At 47.3% G+C, this 13,528-nt stretch overlaps 1 long non-coding RNA gene across 1 annotated transcript; it reads left to right on the plus strand.

Moving 5' to 3' along the window:
* Positions 1 to 11,614: 11,614 nt before the first annotated feature.
* Positions 11,615 to 13,285, plus strand: LOC124706500. Its single transcript, XR_007004430.1, has 3 exons — positions 11,615 to 11,712; positions 11,857 to 12,043; positions 13,118 to 13,285. It is a non-coding gene; the product is annotated as an uncharacterized LOC124706500 (long non-coding RNA).
* The last annotated feature ends 243 nt before the right edge of the window (positions 13,286 to 13,528 follow it).

The following is a 13,528-nucleotide window of genomic DNA, read 5'->3' on the forward strand; positions in this document are numbered from 1 at the left end:
TTGGTTTCTTGATGTTTTATTTAGTAAATTTTAATTGTGGAAGTATGAACTCGTTCAAAGGTTTTATTTGTTCGGGGTAAAAATGACAATGTATTAGGGTATCTCTAGCCGATAAACCGGTAAGAGGAGTAAAATTTTCGTTTGACTCCTCTAAAATGGACCTAACCTTTACTCCTCGACCGCTTGGTCCCTTATTTATAATCATTGAATGAGCGCCCAAGTATAATTGCACTACACCCGACTATAAGAATGAGATTGTATAAATAGTGCCTCTTGCAATGATGCAGCTCCTCCATCCCGATTCTGCTGGCACCTTCTATTTATTGTGTCTCTGCCAGCTGGTGGAGGAGGAGATTGAGCACAATACTCACACTCTGCATCGCCACGCCATATACGTGCACTCTCACGCTCCGTGTTGCTAGATTCATGACACAATACCGGAAAACTGTAGAAAAGAATCATTGGAGGTAGGCATAAGCATAGAAAAGTTAAAATTAAATAGATGCAATTTCAAATAATTTGTCTTCTTACTCATAGGTTATTGTGCAAAGCCGAGGCTGTCCAACTATTATGTATTGTCACCAAAGTATGGTTCCTATTATAAGAACATAGCTCAAGTTAATAACGTGAAACAGATACATAAAAGTAGTTAACTATAGATCTACCTAGCTTAGACAATAGAACATATAGATCGAACAAAAGCTAAGATCCATTATAGAGTAGATCTGTGCTAAAACAGGCAAGTGCCTAGATTGGTAGATCTGTGATATGAACATCCAACTATGCTTAGAGTAGATCCGTGATACAAACAGGACTTACAATCTATAGATAGATCCATTCATATAGTATAAGCATGCTATAAATATAAGGTAAATATGCCTAAAAAATAATATCGTAAACCTTACGGAACTAGCCGAGGTGGAGCGCGAGGAGGGGTTCGTCCGTGAAGGAGGGCGAGGACGAGCCGGCTTGACCGGTTTTGTCGGTGGCAGGGGTGCTAAAGCATATGACCCAAAGTAACGTCTAGAAATTACTGACAAGGCAGAAGGAAGGGGTCGCTATTTAAAGCCTAGATGTGCACATCGCACACGGTTTTGTTGGAACAAAACCCCGTGTGATGTCTGATTTCGACTATGCCATTTGGCTAGGCACACATAGTTTGTTGTTACTAATCGTGTGCAGTAAACACTTTCATATACGATTTTTTTCGCCCATAGTACACATAGAAAATCTAGTAAGTAAATAAACTAAATGTCATTGTCAGCACTGACGCCTTTGTCAGAGCCCGAGGCAGCAGCAGATCCTAAGGCGCCCTTCCTAGACGTGTGTTTTTATCTCGCACGGTATAACATGTATGCCTAGGAGCGCTCGTCGGGCAGAGCCTCATAGACATCCACGGGACGCACATGGTATTCGTCATGGCTCGACGGTGCGATGAAGACGTCCAACGACTCTTCGTTATCCAACGACGACACGATACTACGGTCGGACACCGGTGACGCGCCTTCACCAGGCATGAGGAGGACATGAACAACACATGAATGGCTAGGCGGAGAGGCGAAAAGCGGAGCCGACAACGCCTCCATCTTTGCTCTACTTGGTTACTTCTTGGCAGAGAGACAGAAAGCGGAGCCGCTAGCGCCGCCTCCATCCTCGCTCTGAGCGTCTGGACACATACCTACACCGGTGACCCATTGTTCCTCAAGTATTTTGATTCATTTTTGCAGGTATAAGCTACCGGTGGCCCTCTCTGAATTTATAGATGAGCCAGTGGTGGCAGGAAGCCAACTAAACGGCAGGAAAAATTTGCGAAAAAGGCAAAAGAAGCGCGAAAAAATCACACACTATTTAACTGAAAGAACGAGTTTGTAAAGGTAAATAGTACACACACGACTTGCGCAAGACCAATCGTTTGCGTTATAGCGCATACATTTTCTTCTCTAGTAACCGTGTGCTATCTTCTCACTAAGCGGGCCAACAAACGTTAGGCTTTTTCGGTGGTCAACGTTCGATCACACATCACACGAAAAGGGCCTTCCGTGTGCCACGGGATCCTTAAAATGTCCGATCTGTCCTAGTGTTCCATGAGAGACGAATGCCAAGAGCTTTCTGAGCTCAGTTTTTTTGGAGGTTGATTTTTTTGCCAATGCTCAGGAGAACGAGAACTGCAGAATGCTTTAATTCTGTGCTGAAGTTGTCTTTCAAGTAGACTGATCTGTAATGTTAAATTTAAAATAAAGCAAGTCCAAAATTTGTATGCACAGGTGAAGCAATTAGTAAGTAGTAACACGGTAAATTTATGAGAGTATAATGCCTTCTAAGTACCTAAGTACCTTAGTATACACAACAGAAATATACAGTTATAGTAAAAACCAGCTAGTTCAGGCACTGTTTGTTATTCGAAGACCCTGTTTATTGGGCCTCATGCTTTAGCTTGTGATGCTTCTAGTCCTCCGGAAGCACCAACTGAACAAACACCTAATGTTTTTAACTGGGCTCGGTAAAAGCACTTGTCAGTTTTACACTAGAGTGGAGAATCACAGCAAGAAACTGTAGTAATTTGATGAACCATCAAGAAACTCTAGTAATTTGATATGAGAAGAAAAATCCGGAATTAACAAGTATATATAGAGAAAAAACATAGAGTACTTCTAGACACTTTCTAATAAATAGGATGATTTCATAATGTTATTCTGTAATAATTATCCTCTAAGCATTGAAACACTACTAGGTTACAACCCAGAAATGTTGTTTAAGTCCCTCTCGGTCGCAGTGGCGCACCCTAACGACCAGGGTTCGATTCCTGTCAGGAACGAATTACTGGAATTGTCACGCCAAGTCCCGCTTCTACTATATCAATAGTGTTCTAGTTCCTCCTAGACACTGTTTCATTTGGACGACGTAGGCTTAGCCTAGTGGTTGGGGTCGCAGCGACGCACCCTAACGACCAGGGTTCGATTCCTGTTAGGGGCGAATTACTGGAATTGTCACGCCAAGTCCCGCTTCTAGTATATCAGTAGTGTTCTAGTTCCTCCTAGACACTGTTTCATTCTTGACGACGTGGGCATAGCCCAGTGGTTGGAGTCGCAGTGGCACACCCCAACGACCAGGAGTCGATTCCTTACAGGGACGATTTTATGGAATTGTCACGCCAAGTCCCGCTTCTACTATATCAATAGTGTCTAGTTCCTCCTAGACACTATTTCAAAATAAACAGGATAATTTCATAAAGTTGTTCTGTGGACTATATCTCTTTCCATTAGGTATATGCCAACTAAACTTCATAAATATTTATAGTGCAAAAGATGCTTCATATTACTTTCAGAAAACCAACATGTATGAAGCATATACGTACACGCATACCACCATTGGTAGGTTAATGATCTGGTGGTAATCTAAACCGTAACTTATAATTTACTGAACATATTTCCTCCGCCACAGAAGATAAGGTGACTGTAAGAGAATTTCTGGCTGTGGTGTTGATGGAAATACTTGATTTTTATTTACTGCCAGTTCATACCTCCAATATACATGCACACATTGGTGAGCGAGAAGATGGCTAAAGATGAATGTCAATACAGTAAAGTGGCAATGGCATTATCGGCTAAGCTCCTGGTCATCCTTTTTTAAGATAAAATGCATGAGGGCCCAACTTTAAATTAATAAAGTCCAGAAGGTCAGGAATACTGTCTTACAATGTTGCGGCATACAACTTATCCAAAAGAAACTAACACAAAGATAAAACACTAGCACAAGAAAAAGGAAGAGGCAGGGGTCGGCCTCCCCATCCAACAGACCGAAAGGACTAGGTGCTTGTAGCGCTTGCTCTCAAGGATGAGTATAGCTCCCTAAGCTCACTTGTCATCCAGTCAATCCTTCTTTGTCCCTGGCATTGGCTCTTAAGCTCCACAACTGCAAGAAAATGATACATCAGTTGGGTGTTTAATACATTTTCTTTCAATAGATAGTTTATTTCTAATCGTCCACTAGGCCCTGAGCCAGGAAGAGCAGGCAGAGCAATCTGCACGGCAGGGCCGCCAAGCTAGCAACACTGGCGTGGACCTGAGAAAAAATCCGGGGCACCAAATGCACCCAAGCATTTGCCGCAGGCTCCTGCAACACGCTCCTGGTTATCCTCATGACCCTCTTGGGAACCTCCGCGGCGTGGGACGCCAAAATGCCGGTGATTCACATGATGCGGCCACTGCAGAGCTCCGGCTGTATCCTGACTCTGCACGCGGAATCGCCGTGTGACATTTGGCGACTGGCCATGGAGACGAACAACCGGCTCGACTGGAGAACCGTCCCGGCCAACTGCGAGCAGTACGCCAGGAAGTTCATGAGGGAGGCCACTACCACGCCAACTCCAAGCCTCAAAGTTCGTCATCGACGAGGACATCGCCTGCACCCAAGCAGTGGCACAGCGTGGAGAAATACTAAGGATGGGCCAACACATCTAAAGACTGGGCGAATTAATGGTAGTGGGCCATTTTTTTACCGAATCCTGAAGAAATTTGAGTGAGAAGACTGGGCAAGGCTCGGTATGGGCTCCACTACGTGCCGCCCCTGCACCCAAGGCCTGAAGCTTGGCGGCGGAGGCAATGAGGCTTGGATGTTCGACGTCGAGGAGACCATCCTCTCCAGCCTCCCCTACTACAGGAGCATGACTTTGGGTATGCATTAACATTTTGCAAATGCTCATGCAACTAACTTGCTAATTATTGACCAATCTGCAAATGCTCGTGCGGCGTACAGGTTGATCGATAGTGCTTGCATTAATTCATGTACCGTAGGCTTGGTATATTATGATCTATCATGAATTCATGATCTTTAAATTTTTTTTTTTTTACAAAGAGCATACATTATTATCGGAGGTACAAATTACACCCAGCCTCTGCAACAACACATTTCCCTAGCGGCATTACGGATGCACCCAGCCAAAAAAAGATAGAAGAATTACAGAAAAATCCCGCTACGGTGGTTTAATGCTTGAAATAGCAGCACTAACACCACCAAAACAACACCATAAGTCCAAGTTCTTCAAAAGCGGCGCCTTCAAGAAGGGAACAATTCACAAGCGATGTCGTCGTCCGGTCAAAGATCTGGGTTTTCACCCTGAAGAAGGTCTTCGCTCTCAAAACAATGCTTTCAACAAGGTCATTGCCACACACAACCAATTAAGGCTAGACCTTGGATTTTCATCCTGAAAGGTAAGACTTTGGTCTTCTCCTGTGTAGTCGCTTCCACTTGCATGCCGCTGCTCCAAGTCATGAAACACCAAGACAACTCCTCCTCGCCCCAAAGATTGGAACCTCCATTGCTAGTTCTCAGATCTCGGCCTTCACGATATTCTCTACCAGCACCATAAAACGAGAACATGCCCCATGCTATTAACAACCAGCAGAGGTTCGAAGCGCTTCCTCTGAAACCAAACAGCCAGAGTAACACGGGTGTGCACTACCGAATTCCACGCGATCAAGCAGTCTCCAGGTGTGAATCGCCCATGGAAGATCGCCGACAGTGCCTTCCGGAACCCGTCACTCTAGCCAGATCAATGGGGACACACCTCCAACAAATCATCATCTTGACGCAAGTTGGAATCCTATGGCCGCCGCCTTTATTCAGGTCGCACCCCCACGCCGGCAACCATCCCAGGCCGGCCAAGGCTGCCGCTGGAGACACCAAGCGCAGATCGCGTAGTCCGGAGACACCGCACACGCCTGGGCCCTGCCGCAACCGAGAGCTAGCCCTCCACCACCGGCCGCCGAGAGGCGAGGAGAAGAGGACCTAGGGTTTCCCCCTGCAGCCCGCCCCTACCCGTCCCTCCGCCGCCGGCAGGGCACACCACTGCCTCGTCCTTCGTCATGCCGCCGCCGAGCCGAGGCCAGGCGCCGCCACCGAGGTCCCCGACGATAGGGCCGCGCCCTGGCCCGAGGAGGGCGACCCGCGCCCGACCCCCGCACGCGAGAGTACGAGGAAATCCCCGTCGCCACCGCCGGCCAGGCTTTGCCTGACCGCGCCCCTGGCGGCGGCGAGGGAGGGGAGGTGGAGAGGGTTGCGGCTGCGGTAGGGTTCCCCCACGGCCGCCATGCGGTGGCGACACGGGAGGGTTACCACTAGGACTGACTTGCATCCATTCATGATCTTTAATAATATGCAGAAATAAAATATGACAGTTGCGTTATGAAGTTGAACTTGAAACGCTTGGGATGGGCAATCAATCTATCTCGATCTCATCTATCAATCTCTTATCTCTGGTGTAGTCGTATTTTTCTACAAACTTTGTCAAACTTAAGATAGTTTGACTTAGGATGAACCTAGAACTTCGGTTATTTCTTTCAGAGGAAGAAAGGGGAGTGTATTAGACAATATAATTGTGACAATGGTTCAAGAATGAGTGAAAATACACTCATCGTCCATCCAGGGGGTCTGAACTACCACTGTTTTGTTATTATCCCTGACAAGATCTCCTCAGCTCCTACGCCTCATCTCTATGGTCTCCACAAACTTCATCACGGTTGAAAGACTGGTAGTGGGAAGTGGGAACAACCTCAATGATGCAGCGGTCCACCCTGACATACCTTCAGAAGCTCGAGAAGCATATGAAGGGATCCAAGGACGCCTAGAAGGGAAACTCTTAAGCAGCATCTAAGAAGACATGCAGATGAACGAGCTTCGCAATGAAGGAAGGGATTCAGTCTAAGGATGGATTCGTGTCCTACGAATCACTTCATCGTTTACTCGGTTGGATTCGTCATGAAGTGGCAGTCACTTTTGACAAAGACGCTCAGATGTACCCTACATGTATCCCTAGCTATCACATGTCGGATAAATAAAAATACCGGAGTAGGTAATGAACAAAATTTATCTGATTGCTCGGGTGTTGTATGGTCGTTCCAATGTTATACGGACCTAAGATTATGGTGGCCAATGTGTGAGGCCTAAATGATCGCGCAAGACGTACGGGTGTTAGGAGTGTTGTAGGTACCACAGGTGCATCTATCGTCTGTCTCCAGGAGACAAAACTATCGACTGTAACCCCTGCCATTGTTATGGAAGCGTTGGGCGCGAATTTTGATGCTTATTTCTGCTTTCCTGCGTCTGATACTCGGGGTGACGTGATTGTGGCTTGGATGAGCAGGGTGGTGTAGCTTGACAGCGCCCACATAGGTGCTAACAGCATCACTGCAAGGGTGGCACCCTTGGGAGGGGAACCATGGTGGTGGTTGACCTGTGTTTATGGGCCACAGGCGGAGGCTGACAAGATCGCCTTCCTGGATGAACTACGCGATATCCGCGGGATCCACCAAGGCCCATGGACCCTCTGTGGGGACTTCAACATGATCTATCAGGCTGAGGACAAAAACAGCGGTAACCTAAATCGTAGGATGATGGGCAGATTTCGCCGCTTCCTGAATGACTGCGAGCTTAAGGAGATCTACCTGCATGGCCGACGCTACACTTGGTCAAACGAGTGCGAGACTCCCACCCTAGTTTGGCTCGACCGGGTGTTTGTCACGGTGGCATGGGAGGAACTCCATAGCTGCACCTTGCGCTGCTTGGCGACGGTTGTGGCGGATCATTGCCCCCTCCTCCTTGACTGTACCATACAGTCATCAGGACGGAAGAGGTTCCAGTTCGAGCGATTCTGGCTTAAACTAGATGGGTTCAACAAGGTGGTTCAGAGCGCCTGGGAGGTGGTCCAGGGGGACACAGATCCCTTCAGGAGGCTCACTGCTAAGATGAAACTCACAGCACACAGCCTCATGAGCTGGAGCGATAAGAATGTCAGATGCGTCAAACTGCAGCTCATGATAGCGCGGGAGGTGGTGCTGAGGCTTGACATCGCCATGGAATCCCGACAGCTCTCCCTTGATGAGCGTCGACTCCGAGCGCACCTTAAGCGAGCCTACCTAGGGCTGGCTTCCGTAGAACGGACGATGGCACGCCAGCGGGCAAAGATTGCATGGCTGAGGGAGGGGGACGCCAACGTGGCCTTCTTCCACCAGCATGCGGCCTATAGGCGCCAGAAGAACATGATCCACAACTTGCGGGTGAATGGCGCGGTTGTCTCGGACCATGCGGCCATGACTGAAGCTACCTTCGCACACTTTGAGGGCCTGCTTGGCAGCTCGGTGGAGCGGACGCACTCGTTGGACTTGGACTTTATGGGCACGGCCTTAGAGGACCTCTCCGAGCTCGAGGTGGCGTTCACTGAGGACGAGGTCTAGGAGGTAATCAGGCATCTGCCATCGGGCAAGGACCCCCGGGCCTGATGGGTTCACGGCTGAGTTCTTGCATGGTCAAGGCTGACTTCATGACAAGCTATACACGATGTGTGGGCGCGGATTTCAAGGCCTCAACCAAGCCTTGCTAGTTCTGCTGCCCAAGCGCCCGGAAGCTATGGCGCTAGGTGACTACAGGCCGACAAGTCTAATCCACATTTTCTCCAAACTGGTGGCGAAAACCCTGGCTACTAGACTGGCCCCCCGGATGGAGTCGCTGGTGGATCGCAACCAATGCGCCTTCATTCGCAAACGGTGCATCCATGAAAACTTCATGTTGGTCCAGTAGACAGCCAAATTCCTGTAGCGGGGAAAGGAGCCGAGGGTGATCTTAAGCTGGATATAGCTCGTGCTTTCGACTCGGTATCCTGGGGATTCCTTATGGACGTTCTCCTGAAGATCAGGTTCGGTCCGAGATTCCGGGAGCTTGTCTCCTTACTGCTCGCCACAACCAGTACTCGGGTGAAGCTCAATGACGAGCCAGGCCCCCCGATTTGGCATCGGAGGGGACTGAGACAGGGCGATCCCCTATCGCCATCGCTGTTTGTCCTGGTGATGAACTCGCTCAACAAGGTGCTAGCCAAGGCAGCCAAGTTGGGTATGCTGCGACGATTGGCGCGGTGGGACCTTGTGACATCCGTGTCCCTATACGCGGATGATGTGGTGATATTTTGTCACCCGGATGAGACGGAGCTGCGTGCGGTTCGAGGCATCCTGGAGCTCTTCGGACAAGCCTCCGGCCTACGCACCAACTTCGCTAAGTGCTCGGTGTCCCCCATTGCATGTTCCGACGAGGAAGCCGAGGGCGCTGCGGAACTCATGGACTGCCAGCTAGCGCCTTTTCCGGTGAAGTACCTAGGTATCCCTCTGTCCACCAGGCGACTGACGGCGGTGTCATTCCAGCCGCTCTTGGACAGACTAGCTGACAAGCTGCCGACGTGGCGTGAATCTATGATGCCGCGTGCAGGGCTCTTGGCGCTGATACGCGTTGTGCTTGCGGCGATCCCGCTACACTAGCTGATGGGCCTGAACAAGAAGACGCCTAAGCAGGTCAATAAGATCTTGCGAGGGTTTCTATGGGTGGGCAGGGCAGAGGCCAACGGAGGTAACTGCCACGTGAACTGGGCTCAGGTGTGTTGGCCGCTTAACCTAGGTGGGCTCGGAATCCCAGACCTCACACGAATGGCCATCAGCCTTAGGGTGTGTTGGCTTTGGAGGATGCGCACGGACCCCCTGCGACCATGGCGTGGGGTGGACATGCAGTTCTCGAAGGCGAAGTTGGACATCTTTGCGGCATCCACTTCGATGGTGGTGGGCAATGGAGAGTCTGTCCTCTTCTGGGAGGACCGATGGGTGGACGGCAGATCCATCAAGGAGACGGCGCCGGAGGTGTATGCGCTGGTACCTAAACGACGCAGGAAGGTGCGTACGGTACGCGAGGCGCTGCTAGATCGCACTTGGATCTCGGACATAGCTGGAGCACCTAGCGCTCTCGCACTGTGGCAGTATGTACAGCTATGGGGCAGGCTAAGGGAGTTCCAGCTATCGGCGGAATAAGACAAGATGACCTAGATTTGGACGACAAATGGCCAGTACACCTCCCATTCCTGCTATGAGGCCCGGCCTTTTCCAGGGGGCGATCACCTCAGCATCTTGGGAGCTAAACTGGAGATCCTGGGCACCTCCGAGGATGAAATTCTTCATCTGGCTAGCGTGCCTTGATAGGTGTTGGACGGGTGAGAGGCTGGCGCGTTGGGGCCTTCAACATTCGCCCAGATGCCCATTATGTCATCAGTCTGAGGAGACCATGACGCATCTACTCACCGGATGCCCATTCTCCAGGACGGTCTGGTACGAGGTCCTCTCGTGGATTCGATCCACCTCGGGGCCTCCTTCGGAGGGCGACTTCACGGAGTGGTGGTTGCTGGTGGTGCGGACTACCCCTCGCCAGCTGCGCAAAGGTACCTCGTCGATAATCATGCTCACGGCGTGGTGGATCTGGAAATATCGGAATGTTGTGATCTTCGACAACACACAGCCTTCGGTGCCTTCCTTGTTCAACGACATCAGGACCGAGGCGCGGCAATGGGCAGACGCGGGAACCGGGGTGTCCGCCAACTCCTCCCCTAGACTAGGATCTCTCTTTTCTTGGGTCGAGTTGTACCGCGGGGTGTTTGTCCCTCTTTTGGGCATGTACATATTTAACCTTCTTTATCTATCAATGCATCGAAACGCAAGTCTTTTGCGTTTTCGCGAAAAAAATCTATCTTTTTTTTTGAAACGGGCGAAAAAATCTATCTGATTTAATATGACAAGAGATACAGCATATATACGTGAAAAAGACAAGGGACCAGAAGTTATATATATAAGAACTGTTTAGCGACAAAAAATATATGCAACTCTTAACAATGGTTTCAAGCTCCTCTTTTATTAGTCTGACTACGGTAAAAAAGAAAAAGAAGCTTGAACCAGCAGCAGCTTCATAATTGTTAGGTCAGTGCCGGCGGGCATAGCTGTTTGACTATGCAGGGAGGCTATACGTACCAAGTACCATTAATTGTTATTTTCATTTGTGCGGGATGATGAAGGGAAAACGCGAAGCTGAACAACACAAGAATATCCTTCCTCGAGATGCCAGATGTGAAAAAAGAATTACAAAATGACGAGTTATATTCCTGGTCTCAGGATAGGTTTATCAAGGTGCCGCTGTCATGCCGGAAAAGACAAAAACAGTAGGTTGCAACTGGCGACATAATTTTCGTTCCTGATTAGCGTTAGTACTTATCCTTCTGTAGTCCTGATTGCATTGCATGGAACAAATAATTTGGTACAATCGTTGCTTCAAAGGCCATCAGGCCAGAAGTACACCATAACCTAAAAGAAAATGACGAACACCGGCCGGTCGTCAAGCATATTTAACGGTTACGGCCGGACACTATATGATCGAGATGCCTATAAATGGAACCCCTGCATTCACGTATCTCTCACAGCACATCCAAAAGAAAGTAGGCAAGAAAGTAAGTCAGGATTTGAGTACGGATCCTCTGCCCCTCAAGCTTTTCCTTCCCATAGACATGGAAAGTAGTCCTCAAAATGTTCTGCCCCTGCTACTCATCTCCAGTTTCATCCTAGCCATGGTCAGTCCATCCTTGTCATGTCCCACTTATTGTGAAGCCAAGATAGATGAGACCTGGTACCTGCGCCAAGTTGGCAGTGGACCAAACCAGAACCAAGATATAGTAGTTAACTCAACGGCCCCAGCAACAACTAGCTTTGGCATGATCGCCGTGAACAATTGGGCAGTGCTTGTTGCACCCGATCCCAACGCTGTTGTGGTTGCTCATGCGAGAGGCCTGCATGTGCAGGCTGGCCAAGCTGGTACTGCTTCCTGGTACACCACTTTCAGCTTGGTGTTTGAGGGGCCTAGGTACGTAAACTTCTTGCCAACCATTTTGTAGAGCTTGATTGGAGTTCTCAGTTTGCTCGGCAATACTTATATGTGCATATGTATGTATATATATGTTTGATGCTGCATATACATGATATTTAATAAATTGCGCATGTAAAACAGGTTCAATGGGTCAACATTACATGTAACGGGGATCACCGGCTTCGAGGGCCAGTGGGTTGTTGGTGGTGGGACTGGAGAACTGGCATCGGCACACGGCGTCATCAAGCACAAAATACTCACAGGCTTGGGCTCGGCCGTTGAGAATTATAGACAGCTAGATATACAGGCATTCTACACCCCGCCAACGGTAAGTAGAACGTGTGAGAAGGCGGATGTGCATAAATTAAAATTAGATTATCTATGTCACACATGCATGTGTTAAGAGTTTGCTATATACAAGATGTGATTCTTCGCTGTCCCTCTTAAATTCAACAGCTAGAGTTTCTTTTATGTTTATAGAAAACTCGACTAGTTTATATTTCAATTTAGTTACATGATTCCCAAGCATCTATAATGGCATAATAAAGGTATATTTCAACAGCTAGAATTGTCAACTTTATATAATACCAGACTTTTGACTAATTTATTCATATTATCTAATACTGCATAATAAAGGTAGTCTATGTGAAGAGAGAGCAACATGTACATGCTTCCCAGGAGTCTAAATGAGTTTACAATCATAGGTAGTCAAAGCTTCCGGAGTTTTACAGGCTTATTGATGATTCATCTTAGTGTTAAATTGAAATGGAACAATAAATATATATTACCATAAAATTGTATTATTTCATTATTACCATAGTTGATTTATCTCTCATAGTACATGCTCCCTCTTTCTGAATACGGGGCCACTACTAAAAAAATACAATTTGCAGCTATACAAGGCCACTATCTCTTCTGGTTACATTTCTTCCTTGTCCCATGGTGCTTATTAATTCAGATGTTGCATGCAGTCATAGAAAAATAGGCACCACATACGAGAGGTTTTCCACATAATTAATCGTGAAATTTATTAGTTGCCTTTGTTTTCTTGGTATAGTAAAAATAAGACTATGGCGTTATGTACAAAGACTAAACCATGGATTTTATGATTCATTGACTATCCCAGTGTAGAAATATCCCAAAATATTATAGCAAAACCCTTTTCAATATTTGGTAACTAATTGAAAAAAATACACTCACATTTTTTCTTTTTTTTCACACTAATGTGTTTTAGTCCTCTAGTTGTAGGAGTATACTATTAAAAAGTTAATAGTCAAATATTCATATCCAATGATTCATAAATTTGCATTAATTTGGTTTTGTATATCACATAAGATATTCTGGGGCAGAGAGAACAATAATTAATCTAATGTTAGTCTTGTTTGTCCATTGTTTTATACAGGTTAATGAAAAGGGTCTTTCCATCATGTAATTTGATAAAGCATGTGTTAAGGGTTGCATGCCCTGGGTAGATGTGACAAGCTACATCAAGAGGTTGTGAAATAATGCGTGGATTTATACACTGGGATGGTCTATTAATCCTAAGATCCATGGTCTGGTCTTTGTTGTTGTAAAGTATATGTTTTTGTGTGATCGCTTGCTCGAATATGGAATCCACTAGTCTTTGTTGTTGTATTGGTTGTTTGTTTGTGATCGCGTCCTTGAATATGGCTTGGAAATAATGAAAATCTACTCTCTGAGGAGTAGTAAGTTGGAAATGACTAATGATGGTCTCTTAAGTCATTTCCGTGGTATCGCCATAGGATATCTTTTTGTATGCTTCTGCCCCATGCAACAATACACTTTAGACATC

The sequence above is a fragment of the Lolium rigidum genome, chromosome 4, assembly GCF_022539505.1.
Source record: "Lolium rigidum isolate FL_2022 chromosome 4, APGP_CSIRO_Lrig_0.1, whole genome shotgun sequence".
Lineage (NCBI taxonomy): Eukaryota > Viridiplantae > Streptophyta > Magnoliopsida > Poales > Poaceae > Lolium > Lolium rigidum.